The sequence below is a fragment of the Anabrus simplex genome, chromosome 3 (genome assembly GCF_040414725.1).
Source record: "Anabrus simplex isolate iqAnaSimp1 chromosome 3, ASM4041472v1, whole genome shotgun sequence".
NCBI classification, from domain to species: Eukaryota; Metazoa; Arthropoda; class Insecta; order Orthoptera; family Tettigoniidae; genus Anabrus; species Anabrus simplex.
Window position 1 is genome coordinate 490,939,024 of NC_090267.1, and position 19,867 is coordinate 490,958,890.

General features: G+C 46.0%; 9 non-coding genes across 9 annotated transcripts; 1 reads left to right on the plus strand and 8 right to left on the minus strand.

Annotated features, from left to right (window-relative positions):
* Window positions 1-39: 39 nt before the first annotated feature.
* TRNAS-AGA (transfer RNA serine (anticodon AGA)) lies at window positions 40-121 on the minus strand. The gene has a single exon. It is a non-coding gene; the product is annotated as a tRNA-Ser (tRNA).
* A 1,080-nt stretch (window positions 122-1,201) lies between these two features.
* On the plus strand, window positions 1,202-1,283 carry TRNAS-AGA (transfer RNA serine (anticodon AGA)). Its single transcript has one exon. It is a non-coding gene; the product is annotated as a tRNA-Ser (tRNA).
* Window positions 1,284-2,765: 1,482 nt separating this feature from the next.
* On the minus strand, window positions 2,766-2,847 carry TRNAS-UGA (transfer RNA serine (anticodon UGA)). The gene has a single exon. It is a non-coding gene; the product is annotated as a tRNA-Ser (tRNA).
* Window positions 2,848-5,817: 2,970 nt separating this feature from the next.
* On the minus strand, window positions 5,818-5,899 carry TRNAS-AGA (transfer RNA serine (anticodon AGA)). The gene has a single exon. It is a non-coding gene; the product is annotated as a tRNA-Ser (tRNA).
* Window positions 5,900-9,333: 3,434 nt separating this feature from the next.
* Window positions 9,334-9,415, minus strand: TRNAS-AGA (transfer RNA serine (anticodon AGA)). Its single transcript has one exon. It is a non-coding gene; the product is annotated as a tRNA-Ser (tRNA).
* A 644-nt stretch (window positions 9,416-10,059) lies between these two features.
* On the minus strand, window positions 10,060-10,141 carry TRNAS-UGA (transfer RNA serine (anticodon UGA)). The gene has a single exon. It is a non-coding gene; the product is annotated as a tRNA-Ser (tRNA).
* A 1,821-nt stretch (window positions 10,142-11,962) lies between these two features.
* On the minus strand, window positions 11,963-12,044 carry TRNAS-AGA (transfer RNA serine (anticodon AGA)). The gene has a single exon. It is a non-coding gene; the product is annotated as a tRNA-Ser (tRNA).
* Window positions 12,045-14,628: 2,584 nt separating this feature from the next.
* Window positions 14,629-14,710, minus strand: TRNAS-AGA (transfer RNA serine (anticodon AGA)). The gene has a single exon. It is a non-coding gene; the product is annotated as a tRNA-Ser (tRNA).
* A 503-nt stretch (window positions 14,711-15,213) lies between these two features.
* TRNAS-AGA (transfer RNA serine (anticodon AGA)) lies at window positions 15,214-15,295 on the minus strand. The gene has a single exon. It is a non-coding gene; the product is annotated as a tRNA-Ser (tRNA).
* Between the last annotated feature and the right edge of the window lie 4,572 nt (window positions 15,296-19,867).

Here is a 19,867-nt window from a genome sequence, read left to right on the forward strand (position 1 = left end):
GTGTGTCATATTGCATCATCCAATATCTAGAAAAACTAACGCTGCGGACAGGACTCGAACCTGTGCGTGTAGACCCCGTTGGATTTCTAGTCCAACTCCTTTACCACTCGGACACCGCAACTCCGTCGCTGGTTGACAGTAAGATAAGATCTGTGTGTCATATTGCATCATCCAATATCTAGAAAAACTAACGCTGCGGACAAGACTCGAACCTGTGCGTGTAGACCCCGTTGGATTTCTAGTCCAACTCATTCGCCAATCGGACATACTGGCGGGCTATAAAAAAGGACCATCGTGGCACACAGCATCCTCCAATATGTAGAATAACTAACGCTGAGGACTGGACTAGAACCTGTGGGGGTGTAACGCATTGGAATTCAGGTACAACTTCTTAACCGTATGAACAGCGCAGATCTTACTCGGAACGGCAATAAGAAAGGCCTATATGTCACATTGCAACATCTAATACGTCGAAAGCTTACGCTGCGAACAGGATTCCAAACCGTGCGCGTAGAACCCATTGGTTTTTCAAGTCCAACTCCTTAAACACTCCGAGACCGGAGCTCTGTCGCTAACTGGAAAAAAGAAAGGCCCAGCGCTTCATATCGCTACATCTAATATGTAGAAAAAGCAGCGCTGCGGCAGAACCAAATACATGTCGTATCTAACTCCTTGTCCGCCTCTGTGGTGTAGTGGTTAGCGTGATTAGCTGCCACCCCCGGAGGCCCGGGTTCGATTCCCGGCTCTGCCACGAAATTTGAAAAGTGGTATGAGGGCTGGAACGGGGTCCACTCAGCCTCGGGAGGTCAACTGAGTAGAGGTGGGTTCGATTCCCACCTCAGCCATCCTGGAAGTGGTTTTCCGTGGTTTCCCACTTCTCCTCCAGGCGAATGCCGGGATGGTTCCTAACTTAAGGCCACGGCCGCTTCCTTCCCTCTTCCTTGCCTATCCCTTCCAATCTTCCCATCCCTCCCCAAGGCCCCTGTTCAGCATAGCAGGTGAGGCCGCCTGGGCGAGGTACTGGTCATACTCCCCAGTTGTATCCCCCGACCAAGAGTCTGAAGCTCCAGGACACTGCCCTTGAGGCGGTAGAGGTGGGATCCCTCGCTCAGTCCGAGGGAAAAGCCGAACCTGGAGGGTAAACAGATGATGATGATGATGAATCCAACGGGGTCCTGTCTTATTGTCAGCCAGGGACGGAGCTGCGGTGTCCGAGTGGTTAAGGAGTTGGACAAGAAATCCAATGGGTTCTATCCGCACAGGTTCGAGTCCTGTCCACTGCGTTAGTTTTTCTACAAATTAGATGCTGGTATTTGACACTGCGCCTTTCTTTTTGCCAGTGAGGGACACAGCTGGGGTTTTCGTGTGGTCAAGGAGTTGGACTCGAAATTCATTGGGTTACACCCGCACTGGTTCGAATCCTGTACCCAGCGTTAATTTTTCTGCATATTAGTTGTTACAATGTGACACACTGGGCCTTTCTAATTGCGGGCTGGAGTACGTCGTGCGGTGTCCCAGTGGTCATGGAGGAGGAATCGAAATCCAACAGGTTCTGCTTGCAGCGCTGCTTTCTCTACATAGTAGATGAACAATATGAAACACGGGGCCTTTCCTTTTGCCACATAGGAACTGAGCTGCGGTCCCGGAGTGGTTAAAGAGTTGGACCTGATATCCAATGGGTTCTGCCCGCACAGGTTCGACTCCTGTGACGTGCACTACCCTTCCCTCTCGCCCTTCTGCTCTTTCTCGTCATTCAGTGTCTGTCAATCTCTCTGTTTTTGTCGCCTTGCTTCTGAGTCACACACACCATACGTCCATCCCGTGCCGTAAGGCCAATTTGTACGCACTGCCGTCCAGCATCCCTAACCCTCAAAAGAGGTCGCTTGTAATATTATGATATAGCCTCATAATGATGCTATGATATGATTACAATTACCCGCCTCTACTCAGTTGACCTCCCGAGGCTGAGTGAACCCCGTTACAGCCCTCGTACCACTTTTCAAATTTCGTGGCAGAGCCGGGAATCGAACCCGGACCTCCGGGGGTGTCAGCTAATCACGCTAACCACTACACCACAGAGGCGGCCCCCCGTTGGATTTCTAGTCTAAATCATTCACCAATCGGACACCCTGGCGGGCTATAAAAAAAGCCCATTGTGGCACACTGCATCCCCCAATATGTAGAAAAACTAAAGCTGCGGACAGGACTCCGAACTGTGCGCGTAGACCGCGTTGGATTTCTAGTCCAACACATTCACCAATCGGACATCCTGGCGGGCTATAAAAAAGGCCCATCGTGGCACACAGCATCCTCCAATATGTAGAATAACTAACGCTGAGGACTGGACTAGAACCTGTGGGGGTGTAACGCATTGGAATTCAGGTACAACTTCTTAAGCACATGAACACCGCAGATCTTACTCGGAACGGCAATAAGAAAGGCCTATATGTCACATTGCAACATCTAATACGTTGAAAGGCTACGCTGCGAACAGGATTCCAAACCATGCGCGTAGAACCCATTGGTTTTTCAAGTCCAACTCCTTAAACACTCCGAGACCGGAGCTCTGTCGCTAACTGGAAAAAAGAAATGCCCAGTGCTTCATATCGCTACATCTAATATGTAGAAAAAGCAGCGCTGCGGCAGAACCAAATAGATGTCGCATCTAACTCTTTATCCACTGGGACACCCTAACTCTTACTCCAACTCGTGATGAGAAAGAACCTGTGTGTCATATTGTACCAACAAATGTGCAGCAGAATTAACGCTGCGGACAGGATTCGAACCTGTGCGGGTACAGCCCATTGGATTTCAAGTCCAACTCCTTAACCACTCGGACACCGCAGCTTCCATTAAAACGAGCAACGATAAAGGCCTATGTGTCACATTGCAACATCTAATAATCTAGAAAGAATAACGTCCGCCTCTGTGGTATAGTAGTAGTGTTTTTAGTTGCCACCTCGGAGGCCCGGGTTCGCTTTCGGTCTCTGCAAAGAAATATGAGAAGTGAAAGGGGGGCTGGAACGGGGTCCACTCAGCCACGGGATTTCAACTGAGTAGAGGTGGGTTTGATTCTCACCTCGGCCATCCTGGAGTTGCTTTCCCGTTGTTTGCCACTTTTCCTCCCGCCAAATATGGGGTTGGTACCTAACTTCAGTTATAACCGCAGAGTAAGAAATATTGGCCGCCTCTGTGGTGTAGTGGTTAGCGTGATTAGCTGCCACTCCCGGAGGTCCGGGTTCGATTCTGCCACGAAATTTGAAAAGTGGTACGAGGGCTGGAACGGAGTCCACTCAGCCTCGGAGGTCAACTGAGTAGAGGTGGGTTCGATTCCCACCTTAGCCATCCTGGAAGTGGTTTTCCATGGTTTCCCACTTCTCCCTTAGGCGAATGCCGGGATGGTACCTAACTTAAGGCCACGGCCGCTTCCTTGCCTATCCCTTCCAATCTTCCCATCCCTCCACAAGGCACCTGTTCAGCATAGCAGGTGAGGCCGCCTGAGCGAGGTACTGGTCATACTCCCCAGTTGCATCCCTGACCAAGGGTCTGAAGCTCCAGGAAACTGCCCTTGAGGCGGTAGAGGTGGGATCCCTCGCAAAGTCCGAGGGAGAAACCGAACCTGGAGGGTAAACAGATGATGATGATGATGATGATGATGATGAACAATGGTAACATACAATTTTGAGCGTACAACAAATAACGACAAGTTAATTCAGGTAAACAATCAAGAAGTTCATGATTAGAGAAAAATTTAGGGAAATAACAAAGATAATCAGGTACAGTGGTCTATACAAATTCTGGACTACGGGCCCAAATTCATCAATCCTTGAGCTCTCAGCTCACAATCAAAAAAAAAAAAAATACCAAAGGGCAGAAAAAAACCGTTAATTACCTGGAGCTCTTGCTCCCGCTAAGAGCGAACTTGCTCTCAAATTTACAAGCCTAACAACGGCCACAACAAACTACACATCTATCTGGCCTCAAGGCACACAAAGAAACAGGGGTATTTAATACCCAACATACAGGGCCTTCGCATGAAGAAAACAAAACATCAGGTTGAGCTATTGCCCCAAAGTATAGAAAGGACTGGAGGCGTGAGCTTGCCTCCTAAATACACATTTTAAACCTAAGTGGATCTAGGCCGTTACACAGAGGCTTATCCCAAGCTAGGGAGGTGACTGTTATGAGAAAGGTTTAATACATTAAGGAAGAGAAGAAACGGTTATGAAAACGTAGTCACCTCAATTTCAAATATGAAGGGGAGCTCGAGAGGGTAAAGCACTCTCTATCCCCGCTTTACAGTAAAAGAGATTTGCAGTTTTTACATAGACTGAAAAGGAATTTACATTTTAAGGAGATGGGGTACATATTAAAGGTTTCGAACCCTCCCCGAGAGTTAGACTGCTGAGCTAGCAAGAAATAAGGTTGTTGAAAGGCCATTACCTTGTTGAAGAAATGCTGTCTGAAGAACGAGGCGCTTCCCGCCCCCTGCTACATATTCACACCCTGAGTTAGATGTTATACGAGTGGCCCGGAGAAATACACATGGAAATTTGAAGAAGAAAGCTATGATTGGAGAAAAATTAGTTACAGAAGTTACTGATTGGTTAAATTCAAAACAGGCTGAAAGAAAGGGTTAATATTACCAACCCACAAACCACAGAACAACACTTATAAAAGACCGAACTTATGAATACAAAATTTCTTCACGAGAGTTCATTCCATTGCCCCAGAGTGTATTACCATAGTTTAGAGAGAACGTCCACACATCCTGATCAATGAAAAACAAAAGCAAATCAAAAACACTCAGTGACATCTTCTGATAAACCGTAGAGTTAGTTCAGTTGTTAAAGTTCTGGGTTTCTCCAGTTGAGAAGTTTCAATTGGCGCAAAATTTGAACTTGCGTCGCGTAGAGGTGTAGCGCCCGGTACAGTAACAACTAATATGCAGAAAAATTAACGCCGGGGACAAGATTCGAACCAGTGCGGGTGGAACCCTTTGAATTTCGAGTCCAACTCCTTAAACACTCGGACACCGCAGCTTCCTCGCAACGTGGCAATAAGAAAGGCGCAGTGTCATATACCAGCATCCAATATCTAGAGAAACTAACGCTGGGGACAGGATTCGAACCAGTGCGGGTGTAACCCATTGAATTTCGAGTCCAACTCCTTGACCACACAAAAACCCCAGCTGTGTCCCTAACTGGCAAAAATAAGGGCACAGTGTTCCAAGTTGCTATGTCTAATATGTAGTACAAGAAGCGCCGCGGGAAGAAAATATCTGATTTCGAATCCTACTCCTTAACCACTGGGACACCGCAGCACTTAATCTAGGCCGTAGTGAGAAAGGGGCAGTGTGTCGTATTGTAACAACTGATATACAGAGAAGTTAACGTTGCGGACAGGATTCGAACCTGCGCAGGTAGAACTCTTTCAATTTCGAGTCCAACTCCTTAAACACTCGGACACCGCAGCTTCCTCGTAACGTGGCAATAAGAAAGGCGACCGGGCGAGTTGGCCGTGCGCGTAGAGGCGCGCGGCTGTGAGCTTGCATCCGGGAGATAGTAGGTTCGAATCCCACTATCGGCAGCCCTGAAGATGGTTTTCCGTGGTTTCCCATTTTCACACCAGGCAAATGCTGGGGCTGTACCTTAATTAAGGCCACGGCCGCTTCCTTCCAACTCCTAGGCCTTTCCTATCCCATCGTCGCCATAAGACCTATCTGTGTCGGTGCGACGTAAAGCCCCTAGCAAAAAAAAAAAAAAAATAAGAAAGGCGCAGTGTCATATACCAGCATCTAATATGTAGAAAAACTAACGCTGCGGACAGGACTCGAACCTGTGCGGGTAGAACCCATTGGATTTCTAGTCCAACTCCTTAACCACTCGGACACCGCAGCTCCGTACCTGGCTGGCAATAAGACAGGACCTGTGTGTCATATTGCATCATCCAATATCTACAAAAACTAACGCTGTGGACAGGACTCGAAGCTGTTCGTGAATAGCCCCTTGGATTTCTAGTCCAACACATTCACCAATCGGACATCCTGGCGGGCTATAACAAAAGCCCATCGTGGCACACTGCATTCTCCAATATGTAGAATAACTAACGCTGAGGACTGGACTAGAACCTGTGGGGGTGTAACGCATTATAATTCAGGTACAACTTCTTAAGCACATGAACACCGCAGATCTTACTCGGAACGGCAATAAGAAAGGCCTATATGTCACATTGCAACATCTAATACGTTGAAAGGCTACGCTGCGAACAGGATTCAAAACCGTGCGCGTAGAACCCATTGGTTTTTCAAGTCCAACTCCTTAAACACTCCGAGACCGGAGCTCTGTCCCTAACTAGAAAAAAAGAAAGGCCCAGTGCTTCATATCGCTACGTCTAATATGTAGAAAAAGCAGCTCTGCGGCAGAACCAAATACATGTCGTATCTAACTCCTTATCCACTGCAACTCGTAATGAGAAAGAACCTGTGTGTCATATTGCACCAACTAATGTGCAGAAAAATTAACGCTGCGGACAGGATTCGAACCTGTGCGGGTACAGCCCATTGGATTTGAAGTACAAATCCTTAACCACTCGGGCACCGCAGCTCCCATTAAAACAAGCAACGATAAAGGCCTATGTGTCACATTGCAACATCTAATAATGTAGAAAGAATAACGTCCGCCTCTGTGGTGTATTGGTAGTGTTTTTTGTTGCCACCTCGGAGGCCCGGGTTCGCTTTCGGTCTCTGCAAAGAAATATGAGAAGTGAAAGGGGGGCTGGAACGGGGTCCACTCAGCCACGGGATTTCAACTGAGTAGAGGTGGGTTTGATTCTCACCTCGGCCATCCTGGAGTTGCTTTCCCGTTGTTTGCCACTTTTCCTCCCGCCAAATATGGGGTTGGTACCTAACTTAAGTTATAATCGCAGAGTAAGAAATATTGGCCGCCTCTGTGGTGTAGTGGTTAGCGTGATTAGCTGCCACCCCCGGAGGTCCGGGTTCGATTCTACCACGAAATTTGAAAAGTGGTACGAGGGCTGGAACGGGGTCCACTCAGCCTCGGAGGTCAACTGAGTAGAGGTGGGTTCGATTCCCACCTCAGCCATCCTGGAAGTGGTTTTCCGTGGTTTCCCACTTCTCCTCCAGGCGAATGCCGGGATGGTACATAACTTAAGGCCACGGCCGCTTCCTTCCCGCTTCCTTGCCTATCCCTTCCAATCTTCTCATCCCTCCACAAGGCACCTGTTCAGCATAGCAGGTGAGGCCGCCTGGGCGAGGTACTGGTCATACTCCCCAGTTGTATCCCTGACCAAGGGTCTGAAGCTCCAGGAAACTGCCCTTGAGGCGGTAGAGGTGGGACCCTCGCAAAGTCCTAGTGAAAAACCGAACCTGGAAGGTAAACAGATGATGATGATGATGATGATGATGATGATGAACAATGGTAACATAGAATTTTGAGCGTACAACAAATAACAACAAGTTAATTCAGGTACACAATCAAGAAGTTCATGATTAGAGAAAAATTTAGGGAAATAACAAAGAAAATCAGGTACAATGCCGCTTTACAAGAAAAGCACCTGTTAAGTGGTCTATACAAATAATGGACTACGGGCCCAAATTCATCAATTCTTGAGCTCTCAGCTCACAATCAAAAAATACCAAAGGGCAGAAAACCGTTAATTACCTGGAGCTCTTGCTCCCGCTAAGAGCGAACTTGCTCTCAAATTTACAAGCCTAACAACGGCCACAACAAACTTCACATCTATCTGGCCTCAAGGCACACAAAGAAACAGGGGTATTAAATACCCAACCTACAGGGCCTTCGCATGAAGAAAACAAAACTTCAGGTTGAGTTACTGCCCCAAAGTACAGAAAGGACTGGAGGCGTGAGCTTGCCTCCTAAATACACATTTTAAGCCTAACTGGATCTAGGCCGTTACACAGAGGCTTATCCCAAGCTAGGGAGGTGACTGTTATGAGAAAACTTTAATACATTAAGGAAGAGAAGAAACGGTTATGAAAACGTAGTCACCTCAATTTCAAATATGAAGGGGAGCTCGAGAGGGTAAAGCACTCTCTATCCCCGCTTTACAGTAAAAGAGATTTGCAGTTTTTACATAGACTGAAAAGGAATTTACATTTTAAAGAGATGGGTTACATATTAAAGGTTTCGAACCCTCCCCGAGAGTTAGACTGCTGAGGTAGCAAGAAATAAGGTTGTTGAAAGGCCATTACCTTGTTGAAGAAATGCTGTCTGAAGAACGAGGTGCTTCCCGCCCCCTGCTACATATTCACACCCTGAGTTAGATGTTATACGAGTGGCCCGGAGAAATACACATGGAAATTTGAAGAAGAAAGCTATGATTGGAGAAAAATTAGTTACAGAAATTACTGATTGGTTAAATTCAAAACAGGCTGAAGGAAAGGGTTAATATTACCAACCCACAAACCACAGAACAAAATTTAGAAAAGACCGAACTTATGAATACAAAATTTCTTCACGAGATTTCATTCCATTGCCCCAGAGTGTATTACCATAGTTTAGAGAGAACGTCCACACATCCTGATCAATGAAAAACAAAAGCAAATCAAAAACACTCAGTGACATCTTCTGATAAACCGTAGAGTTAGTTCAGTTGTTAAAGTTCTGCGTTTCTCCAGTTAAGAAGTTTCAATTGGCGCAAAAGTTGAACTTGCGTCGCGTAGAGGTGTACAGCCCGGTACAGTAACAATTAATATGCAGAAAATTTAACGCTGGGGACAGGATTCGAACCAGTGCGGGTGGAACCCTTTGAATTTCGAGTTCAACTCCTTAAACACTCGGACACCGCAGCTTCCTCGCAACGTGGCAATAAGAAAGGCGCAGTGTCATATACCAGCATCCAATATCTAGAGAAACTAACGCTGGGGACAGGATTCGAACCAGTGCGGGTGTAACCCATTGAATTTCGAGTCCAACTCCTTGACCACACAAAAACCCCAGCTGTGTCCCTAACTGGCAAAAATAAGGGCACAGTGTTCCAAGTTGCTATGTCTAATATGTAGTACAAGGAGCGCCGCGGGAAGAAAATATCTGATTTCGAATCCTACTCCTTAACCACTGGGACACCGCAGCACTTAATCTAGGCCGTAGTGAGAAAGGGGCAGTGTGTCGTATTGTAACAACTGATATACAGAGAAGTTAACGTTGCGGACAGGATTCGAACCTGCGCAGGTAGAACTCTTTCAATTTCGAGTCCAACTCCTTAAACACTCGGACACCGCAGCTTCCTCGCAACGTGGCAATATGAAAGGCGCAGTGTCATATACCAGCATCTAATATGTAGAAAAACTAACGCTGCGGACAGGACTCGAACCTGTGCGGGTAGAACCCATTGGATTTCTAGTCCAACTCCTTAACCACTCGGACACCGCAGCTCCGTCCCTGGCTGGCAATAAGACGGGAGCTGTGTGTCATATTGCATCATCCAATATCTACAAAAACCAACGCTGTGGACAGGACTCGAAGCTGTTCGTGAAGACCCCGTTGGATTTCTAGTCCAACACATTCACTAATCGGACATCCTGGCGGGCTATAACAAAAGCCCATCGTGGCACACTGCATTCTCCAATATGTAGAATAACTAACGCTGAGGACTGGAGTCGAACCTGTGGGGGTGTATCGCATTATAATTCAGGTACAACTTCTTAAGCACATGAACACCGCAGATCTTACTCGGAACGGCAATAAGAAAGGCCTATATGTCACATTGCAACATCTAATACGTTGAAAGGCTACGCTGCGAACAGGATTCCAAACCGTGCGCGTAGAACCCATTGGTTTTTCAAGTCCAACTCCTTAAACACTCCGAGACCGGAGCTCTGTCCCTAACTAGAAAAAAAGAAAGGCCCAGTGCTTCATATCGCTACATCTAATATGTAGAAAAAGCAGCGCTGCGGCAGAACCAAATACATATCGCATCTAACTCCTTATCCACTGGGACACCCCAACTCTTACTCCAACTCGTGATGAGAAAGAACCTGTGTGTCATATTGTACCAACTAATGTGCAGAAAAATTAACGCTGCGGACAGGATTCGAACCTGTGCGGGTAGAGCCCAGTGGATTTCAAGTCCAACTCCTTAACCACTCGGACACCGCAGCTCCCATTAAAACAAGCAACGATAAAGGCCTATGTGTCACATGGCAACATCTAATAATCTAGAAAGAATAACGTCCGCCTCTGTGGTGTATTGGTAGTGTTTTTAGTTGCCACCTCGGAGGCCCTGGTTCGCTTTCCGTCTCTGTAAAGCAATTTGAGAAGTGAAAGGGGGGCTGGAACGGGGTCCACTCAGCCACGGGATTTCAACTGAGTAGAGGTGGGTTTGATTCTCACCTCGGCCATCCTGGAGTTGCTTTCCCGTTGTTTGCCACTTTTCCTCCCGGCAAATATTGGGTTGGTACCTAACTTAAGTTATAATCGCAGAGTAAGAAATATTAATGATCAATAGAATTTTACTTGAGTTGTAATCTTCAGAAATATAATATATTGTACTCATATCATAGTATCATTATGAGGCTATATCATAATATTACAAGCAACCTATTTTGAGGATTAGGGATGTTGGACGGCAGTGCGTACAAATTGGCCTTACGGCTCGGGATGGACGTATGGTATGTGTGACTCAGAAGCAAGGCGACAAAAACAGAGAGATTGACAGACACTGGATGACGAGAAAGAGCAGAAGGGCGAGAGGGATGGGTAGTGCGCGTCACTAGTCGTTGGCTACGAGATATATCGCAGGCAACGCACTAGATAAACACATGCAAGGGCTAGCGAGCGCCCGAGCGGTGTCCGTGCTGTTATCTCTTGCCTCCCGACTGGCAGCTAAACTGATCGCTCAGCCTTAATCAATCGGACACCGCAGCTCTTAAACTCTAGCCGGGAATGTTGGAGGTCCAGTGCGTCATATTGCATCATTTAATATGTTTAAAACTAACGCTGCAGACAGGAGTCGAACCTGTCGGGCAGAACCCATTGGATATTAAGTCCAACTCCTTAACCACATCGGGACCGCAGCTCAGTTCCTAGGTGGCAAAAAGAAAGGCCCCGTGTTACATATTGTTCATCTACTATGTAGACAAAGCAGCGCTGCAAGCAGAACCTGTTGGATTTCCAATCCATCTCCATGACCACTGGGACACCGCAGGACCTACTCCAGCCCGCAATGAGAAAGGCCCAGTGTGTCACATTGTAACAACTAATATGCAGAAAAATTAACGCTGGGGACAGGATTCGAACCAGTGCGGGTGTAACCCATTGAATTTCGAGTCCAACTCCTTTTTTCTTTTTTTGTTAGGGGTTTACGTCGCACCGACACAGATAGGTCTTATGGCGACGATGGGATAGGAAAGGCCTAGGAGTTGGAAGGAAGCGGCCGTGGCCTTAATTATGGTACAGCCCCAGCATTTGCCTGGTGTGAAAATGGGAAACCACGAAAAACCATTTTCAGGGCTGCCGATAGTGGGATTCGAACCTACTATCTCCCGGATGCAAGCTCACAGCCGCGCGCCTCTACGCGCACGGCCAACTCGCCCGGTAGTCCAACTCCTTGACCACACGAAAACTCCAGCTGTGTCCCTAACTGGCAAACAGAAGGGCACAGTGTTCCAAGTTGCTATGTCTAATATGTAGTACAAGCAGCGCCGCGGGAAGAAAATATCTAATTTCGAATCCAATTCCTTAACCACTGGGACACCGCAGCACTTAATCTAGGCCGTAGTGAGAAAGGGTGAGTGTGTCGTATTGTAACAACTAATACACAGAGAAGTTAACGCTGCGGACAGGATTCGAACCTGCCCAGGTAGAAGCCTTTGAACTTCGAGTCCAACTCCTTAAACACTCGGACACCGCAGCTTCCTCGCAATGTAGCAATAAGAAAGGCGCAGTGTCATATAGCAGCATCTAATATGTAGAAAAAATAACGCTGCGGACAGGACTCGAACCTGTGCGGGTAGACACCATTGGAGTTCTGGTCCAACTCCTTTACCACTCGGACACCGCAGCTCCGTCCCTGGCTGGCAATAAGACAGGACCTGTGTGTCATATTGCATCATCCAATATCTACAAAAACTAACGCTGTGGACAGGACTCGAAACTGTGCGAGTAGACCGCGTTGCATTTCTAGTCCAACACATTCACCAATCGGATATCCTGGCGTGCTATAAGAAAGGCCCATCGTGGCACACTGCATCCTCCAATATGTAGAATAACTAACGCTGAGGACTGGAGTCGAACCTGTGCGGGCAGAACCCATTGGATATCAAGTCCAACTCCTTAACCACATCGGGACCCCAGCTCAGTTCCTAGGTGGCAAAAAGAAAGGCCCCGTGTTTCATATTGTTCATCTAATATGTAGACAAAGCAGCGCTGCAAGCAGAACCTGTTGGATTTCGAATCCATCTCCATGACCACTGGGACACCGCAGGACGTACTCCAGCCCGCAATGAGAAAGGCCCAGTGTGTCACATTGTAACTGTTACGGAGTTATCCGTGGAAGTCAGAGGTGAAAGAAGGTGCGGGCTACTACAAGTTCGAACGATGGATTAAAATGTCATTAAAGTTTATAAATTAAAACTTAACAATGGTAACGTCTCCTCTGTGGTGTAGTGGTTAGCGTGATTAGCTGCCACACCCGGAGACCCGGGTTCGATTCCCGGCTCTGCCACGAAATTTGAAAAGTGGTACGAGGACTGGAACGGGTCGACTCAGCCTCGGGAGGTCAACTGAGTAGAGGTGGGTTCGATTCCCACCTCAGCCATCCTGGAAGTGGTTTTCCGTAGTTTCCCACTTCTCCTCCAGGCGAATGCCGGGATGGTACATAACTTAAGGCCACGGCCGCTTCCTTCCCGCTTCCTTGCCTATCCCTTCCAATCTTCCCATCCCTCCACAAGGCCCCTGTTCAGCATAGCAGGTGAGGCCGCATGGGCGAGGTACTGGTCATACTCCCCAGTTGTATCCCTGACCAAGATTCTGAAGCTCCAGGACACTGCCCTTGAGGCGGTAGAGGTGTGATCCCTCGCAAAATTCCGAGGGAAAAACCGAACCTGGAGGGTAAACAGATGATGATGATGATGATGATGATGATGATGAACAATGGTAACATAGAATTTTGAGCGTACAACAATCAAGATTAGAGAAATATTTAACATGTTTCCACTAGGGGAAATAACAAAGAAAATCAGGTACAATGCCGCTTTACAAGAAAAGCACCAGTTAAGTGGTCTATACAAATTCTGGACTACGGCCCCAAATTCATCAATCCTTGAGCTCTCAGCTCACAATCATAAAGTACCAAAGGGCAGAAAACCGTTAATTACCTGGAGCTCTTGCTCCCGCTAAGAGCGAACTTGCTCTCAAATTTACAAGCCTAACAAAGGCCACAACAATCTTCACATCTATCTGCCCTCAAGGCACACAAAGAAACAGGGGTATTTAATACCCAACCTACAGGGCCTTCGCATGAAGAAAACAAAACATCAGGTTGAGTTACTGCCCCAAAGTACAGAAAGGACTGGAGGCGTGAGCTTGCCTCCTAAATACACATTTTAAACCTAAGTGGATCTAGGCCGTTACACAGAGGCTTATCCCAAGCTAGGGAGGTGACTCTTATTAGAAAACATTAATACATTAAATAAGAGAAGAAACAGTTATGAAAACGTAGTCACCTCAATTTCAAATATGAAGGGGAGCTGGAGAGGGTAAAGCACTCTCTATCCCCGCTTTACAGTAAAAGAGATTTGCAGTTTTTACATAGACTGAAAAGGAATTTACATTTTAAAGAGATGGGTTACATATTAAAGGTTTCGAACCCTCCCCGAGAGTTAGACTGCTGAGCTAGCAAGAAATAAGGTTGTTGAAAGGCCATTACCTTGTTGAAGAAATGCTAGCTAGCATGAAATAAGGTTGTTGAAAGGCCATTACCTTGTTGAAGAAATGCTGTCTGAAGAACGAGGCGCTTCCCGCCCCCTGCTACATATTCACACCCTGAGTTAGATGTTATACGAGTGGCCCGGAGAAATACGCATGGAAATTTGAAGAAAAAAGGTATGATTGGAGAAAAATTAGTTACAGAAATTACTGATTGGTTAAATTCAAAACAGGCTGAAAGAAAGGGTTAATATTACCAACCCACAAACTACAGAACAACATTTAGAACAGACCGAACTTATGAATACAAAATTTCTTCACGAGAGTTCATTCCATTGCCCCAGAGTGTATTACCATAGTTTAGAGAGAACGTCCACACACCCTGATCAATGAAAAACAAAAGCAAATCAAAAACACTCAGTGACATCTTCTGATAAACCGTAGAGTTAGTTCAGTTGTTAAAGTTCTGGGTTTCTCCAGTTGAGAAGTTTCAATTGGCAAAAGATTTGAACTTGCGTCGCGTAGAGGTGTAGCGCCCGGTACAGTAACATCTAATATGCAGAAAAATTAACGCTGGGGACAGGAATCGAACCAGTGTGGGTGGAACCCCTTGAATTTCGAGTCCAACTCCTTAAACACTCGGACACCGCAGCTTCCTCGCAACGTGGCAATAAGAAAGGCGCAGTGTCATATACCAGCATCTAATATGAAGTAAAACTAACGCTGCGGACAGGACTCGAACCTGTGCGGGTAGAACCCATTGGATTTCTAGTGCAACTCCTTAACCACTCGGACACCGCAGCTCCGTCCCTGGCTGGCAATAAGACAGGACCTGTGTGTCATATTGCATCATCCAATATCTAGAAAAACTAACGCTGGGGACAGGATTCGAACCAGTGCGGGTATAACCCATTGAATTTCGAGTCCAACTCCTTGACCACACGAAAACCCCAGCTGTGTCCCTAACTGGCAAACAGAAGGGCACAGTGTTCCAAGTTGCTATGTCTAATATGTAGTACAAGCAGCGCCGCGGGAAGAAAAGATCTGATTTCGAATCCTACTCCCTAACTACTGGTACACCGCAGCACTTAATCTAGGCCGTAGTGAGAAAGGGGCAGTGTGTCGTATTGTAACAACTGATATACAGAGAAGTTAACGTTGCGGACAGGATTCGAACCTGCGCAGGTAGAACCCTTTGAATTTCGAGTACAACTCCTTAAACACTCGGACACCGCAGCTTCCTCGCAACATGGCAATAAGAAAGGCGCAGTGTCAAATACCAGCATCTAATATGTAAAAAAACTAACGCTGCGGACAGGACTCGAACCTGTGCGGGTAGAACCCATTGGATTTCTAGTCCAACTCCTTAACCACTCGGACACCGCAGCTCTGCCCCTGGTTGGCAATAAGACAGGACCTGTGTGTCATATTGCATCATCCAATATCTAGAAAAACTAACGCTGTGGACAGGACTCGAATCTGTTCGTGTAGACCCCGTTGGATTTCTAGTCCAACTAATTCACCAATCGGACACCCTGGCGGGCTATAAGAATAGCCCATTGTGGCACACTGCATCCCCCAATATGTAGAATAACTAACGCTGAGGGCAGTATTCGAACCTGTGCGGGTAGAACCCATTGGATTTCAATTCTGAATGCTTGACCACTCGGACACCGCAGCTCCGCCCCTGCCTCGCAATAAGACAGGAGCTGTGTGTCAATTTGCATCATCCAATATCTACAAAAATTAACGCCGCGGACAGGACTCGAACCTGTGCGCGTAGACCGCGTTGGATTTCTAGTCCAACACATTCACCAATCGGATATCCTGGCGGGCTATAAGAAAGGCCCATCGTGGCACACTGCATCCTCCAATATGTAGAATAACTAACGCTGAGGACTGGAGTCGAACCTGTGCGGGCAGAACGCATTGGATATCAAGTCCAACTCCTTAACCACATCGGGACCCCAGCTCAGTTCCTAGGTGGCAAAAAGAAAGGCCCCGTGTTTCATATTGTTCATCTACTATGTAGACAAAGCAGTGCTGCAAGCAGAACCTGTTGGATTTCGAATCCATCTCCATGACCACTGGGACACCGCAGGACGTACTCCAGCCCGCAATGAGAAAGGCCCAGTGTGTCACATTGTAACTGTTACGGAGTTATTCGTGGAAGTCAGAGGTGAAAGAAGTTGCGGGCTGGAATGTGTCTAACTACAACTTCGAACGATGAATTAAAATGTCAATAAAGGTTATATTTTCAAAACCTAACAATGGTAACGTCCGCCTCTGTTTTGTAGTGGTTAGCGTGATTAGCTGCCACCCCCGGAGGCCCGGGTTCGTTGTATCCCCCGACCAAGAGTCTGAAGCTCCAGGACACTGCCCTTGAGGAGGTAGAGGTGGGATCCCTCGCTCAGCCCGAGGGAAAAACCGAACCTGGAGGGTAAACAGATGATGATGATGATGACTTGGATATTGATGTGATACCCCATTGTCTTGCATATGGTGTGCTCTGTTGTCTTGCTTTCGAAGGGATTTCTTATTTGTTATAATATTAGCTTTGTGTTAATGTGTAAATCATTCATTTGAAGTTAAAGCTGCTTTGAGGTGTGTGGTTATGTTCTCAGTAACATAGTATGCCATACGAACCTAGGGTATCAAATCATTATTTACAACGTAGTAAATACTTGGAAATAAAAATATATGAATTACAATGTATTGGGCATGGAAGTAGTAGAACTGCATTGTTATCGCCGGTTGGGGGGGCGGGGAAGGGAGGGCGGAGGAGCCGTAAGCATACCCGGATGTGCGTCACTGCACCGGATGTTAATTCTCCGCTCTATCTGTTGATAGTAATACTCAGGTATTGCACCAGAATGCACACTGTGGCGCTATCTCGGAAAAGAGACTAAAACTACTAGCGCCAAGTGGCTTGGAACCAACGAGCTAGTCTAGCTCGTTGCTTGGAACCGAAATTTATCATTGAGTTTCATCTCTATTCTATCCTCTTTGGTAACGCGCCTCACCGGCGTCAGTGAGTTCCGAGACTTTGACTAGCGAGGGTAACAGTATTGTGTTTGGTGCGCTACATCATGGACCATCGCGTCCTAATGCATACTTTGTACAGTGTAAATAGTTTTTGTGAATAAGTTAAGTATGTAATGTACATTATATTGGCCTTCCCTTTGCACTTAATGATGAAGTACATTTCGTGGACTGTGGGAATAGCTAGGCCTCGTTCAACATGAGTAAACAACTCGAAAACGAGACCGAACAATTTTGTCCTCCGGTGCCCGATGTGATTCAGTGACGATATTACATCTCATAATCTGCGCATTTAGGCCTATTAGTGATTACAGTTTATTGACAAGTGTTTACATTTGTGTAAGGTACGAATGTGTTCGTTTTACCGCCAAACTTACAACCACCCACGTGCTAAGTACTGCGCAGTAAGGTACAAATGAGGGACTTCAACTAACGTGCCGTGTATGTGATTCACAACCATCTTCTACATGAAACACTGTGACTTGTGATGTGATTAACTGAGTTCTAATACAGTTCTCAATAATTTTAAACCTCGAGATTGAAGCGTGTGTTGCCGCCATCTTGCGCGGACGAATACAGTCTTACCAACCCAATTGGTGGAGTTTCCAAGGAGTAGTAATTCTCTTTGGTTTTCAGCCCTGCTGTGGAAGGATACATCCTCCTGATCTGTAAGTAGTCTGGCATTCCCAGTCCTTTATAATATATCCATTATTTCTTGTTATCCTTCACCATGGATCCTCTCCAGCGAAAAGGTCTCATAAAGAAAAGAGCAGTTATTAAGTCTCGCATAAACCGTATAGCTAGTTTTGTCAGTACATTTAATGAAGGCTCAAATTTGAATGATATTCGAGTTAGGCAAAGGCTGCTATGTTCAAGTAATGAGGAATACAACGATGTTCAAACCCAGTTAGAAGTTACCGATACCGAAGAAGTTCATAGGAAATCCATTGAAGAACTCTTTCTAGAAATAAAATCTAAGATGGAAACTTTGTTGAATGCGACTTCCCCCCCAAAACATCTAGTTCTTCAAATACCAGTAGCATGCATGAAATAAGACTCCCTACTATTTCACTGCCAAAATTTACGGGAATTATTTCTGAATTTATTCACTTTCGAAATACATTCCAGAGCCTGGTAATTAATAATCATGCCTTAACAGACATACAAAGGTATACCTACTATCATGCTTATCGGGAGAACCTCACAAATTAATTGAAAGCTTGCCTGTCACTGAAAGCAATTTCAAGGTAGCTTGGGAATTAATCTTTCAGAGATATAGTAACCCCAAATTGATTGTAGACTACACGTTAAGCAACTGCTAGATCTTCCGTCAGTTAAAACAGAATCAGCTAAGGATTTACGAGTGTTGCTAAATCAACTGCTGAGCAACCTGAGCGCTATCGAAGTAATGGACGTAGATGTGGCTCTGCATGAAATGTTGTTATCTCGCTTAGTACTAGATCGAATCAGCCTCGGTCTAGAAAACAGTGGGAAGTTATATCCTCAGATAAGAAGTTCCCTCGCTTGAAGGATTTAGTAGCTTTCTTGGAGAATAGTTGTCAAACTCTGGAGCTAATCAACCCCAAAACAACACTAAAGCGACAAGCAACAGGTCGTATCCAAACATGGTGGTGATAAGAGCAGTAAGAATTCATTTGTCACAACAGCAACTCCTTGTGAGTTTTGTAAGGCTTATCACACCCTAACAAAATGCCCTAGGTTTTGTGAAGCCCGCGTTGGAAATAGAATAGATTTCACCAAGAAGTGTAAACTTTGTTTCAACTGTCTGGGTGCTAATCATACTTTAAAGAAGTGTAAACTTTGTTTCAACTGTCTGGGTGCTAATCATACTTTAAAGGAGTGTAGTTCAGGAAATTGTCGAATCTGCAATAATAGACATCATACTCTGTTGCACAAGGAGCAGAGTACTTCCTACAATGCTTCTACTACATCAGAAACCAACCAGACTCAGCAGCAAACCTACTGTGTTGTGAAGAGCAACTATACTCATGTCAACAGCTCTCGTGCTGGTTACACATACACATCAGTGTCGAGCGCTACTTGATAGTGCGTCTCAAATGCATTTCATGTCCAGGCGTTTGGCAGATCGCTTAGGGGTTGAATTGAGTCAGCACTCAATGCCTATAAGGGGAATTAGTGATACTAAGGCAACTGAATCATCACATATTTGTCAAATCCAAGTTACATCTAGGGTCACAGACTACACTACCCCTATTGTTTGTGCTGTACTTCCTTGCAAAACTGGTCAGCTCCCTACAGTACAGCTTGACACGTCTGACTGGCAGCTACCACAGGACATTCCCTTGGCGGATCCTCAATTTAGTACACCAGGTGAAGTTGATTTACTACTGGGGCTTCTGTGTTTTTTGACATACTGCGTCGTGGCCAACTCACGAGAGAAAAATCATCCTGTACTACAGGACACTGAATTTGGCTGGATCTTATCAGGCAAGATACCACCACACTCTCTAAAGTCTACCAGCAAGAAAGTCATGTCTTGTGCGCGGCAATGAACTGCACATACAGGTCGAACGATTTTGGAAACAAGCGGAAGTAAAGATGTGTCCCCCGCGTTCTAAAGAAGAAAGTCAATGCGAAGAACACTTTGTGAACAACACTACTAGGGATGGCACCGGAAGATATGCTGTAAGACTGCCTATTAAACCACACCATGAGGATTCATTTAAATACGCCACTCGTTGTCTCAGTCAAATTGAACAGCAATTACATCGCCAACCAGACTTGAAGAAGGACTATGTTGAGTTCATGACAGAATATGCTGATCTTCATCACATGGAACTTCTGACAACGCAAACTAATAAGCCAACATATTACCTGCCGCATCATGCTGTAATTATGCAGTCCAGCACTACCACTAAGGTCAGAATCGTCTTCAA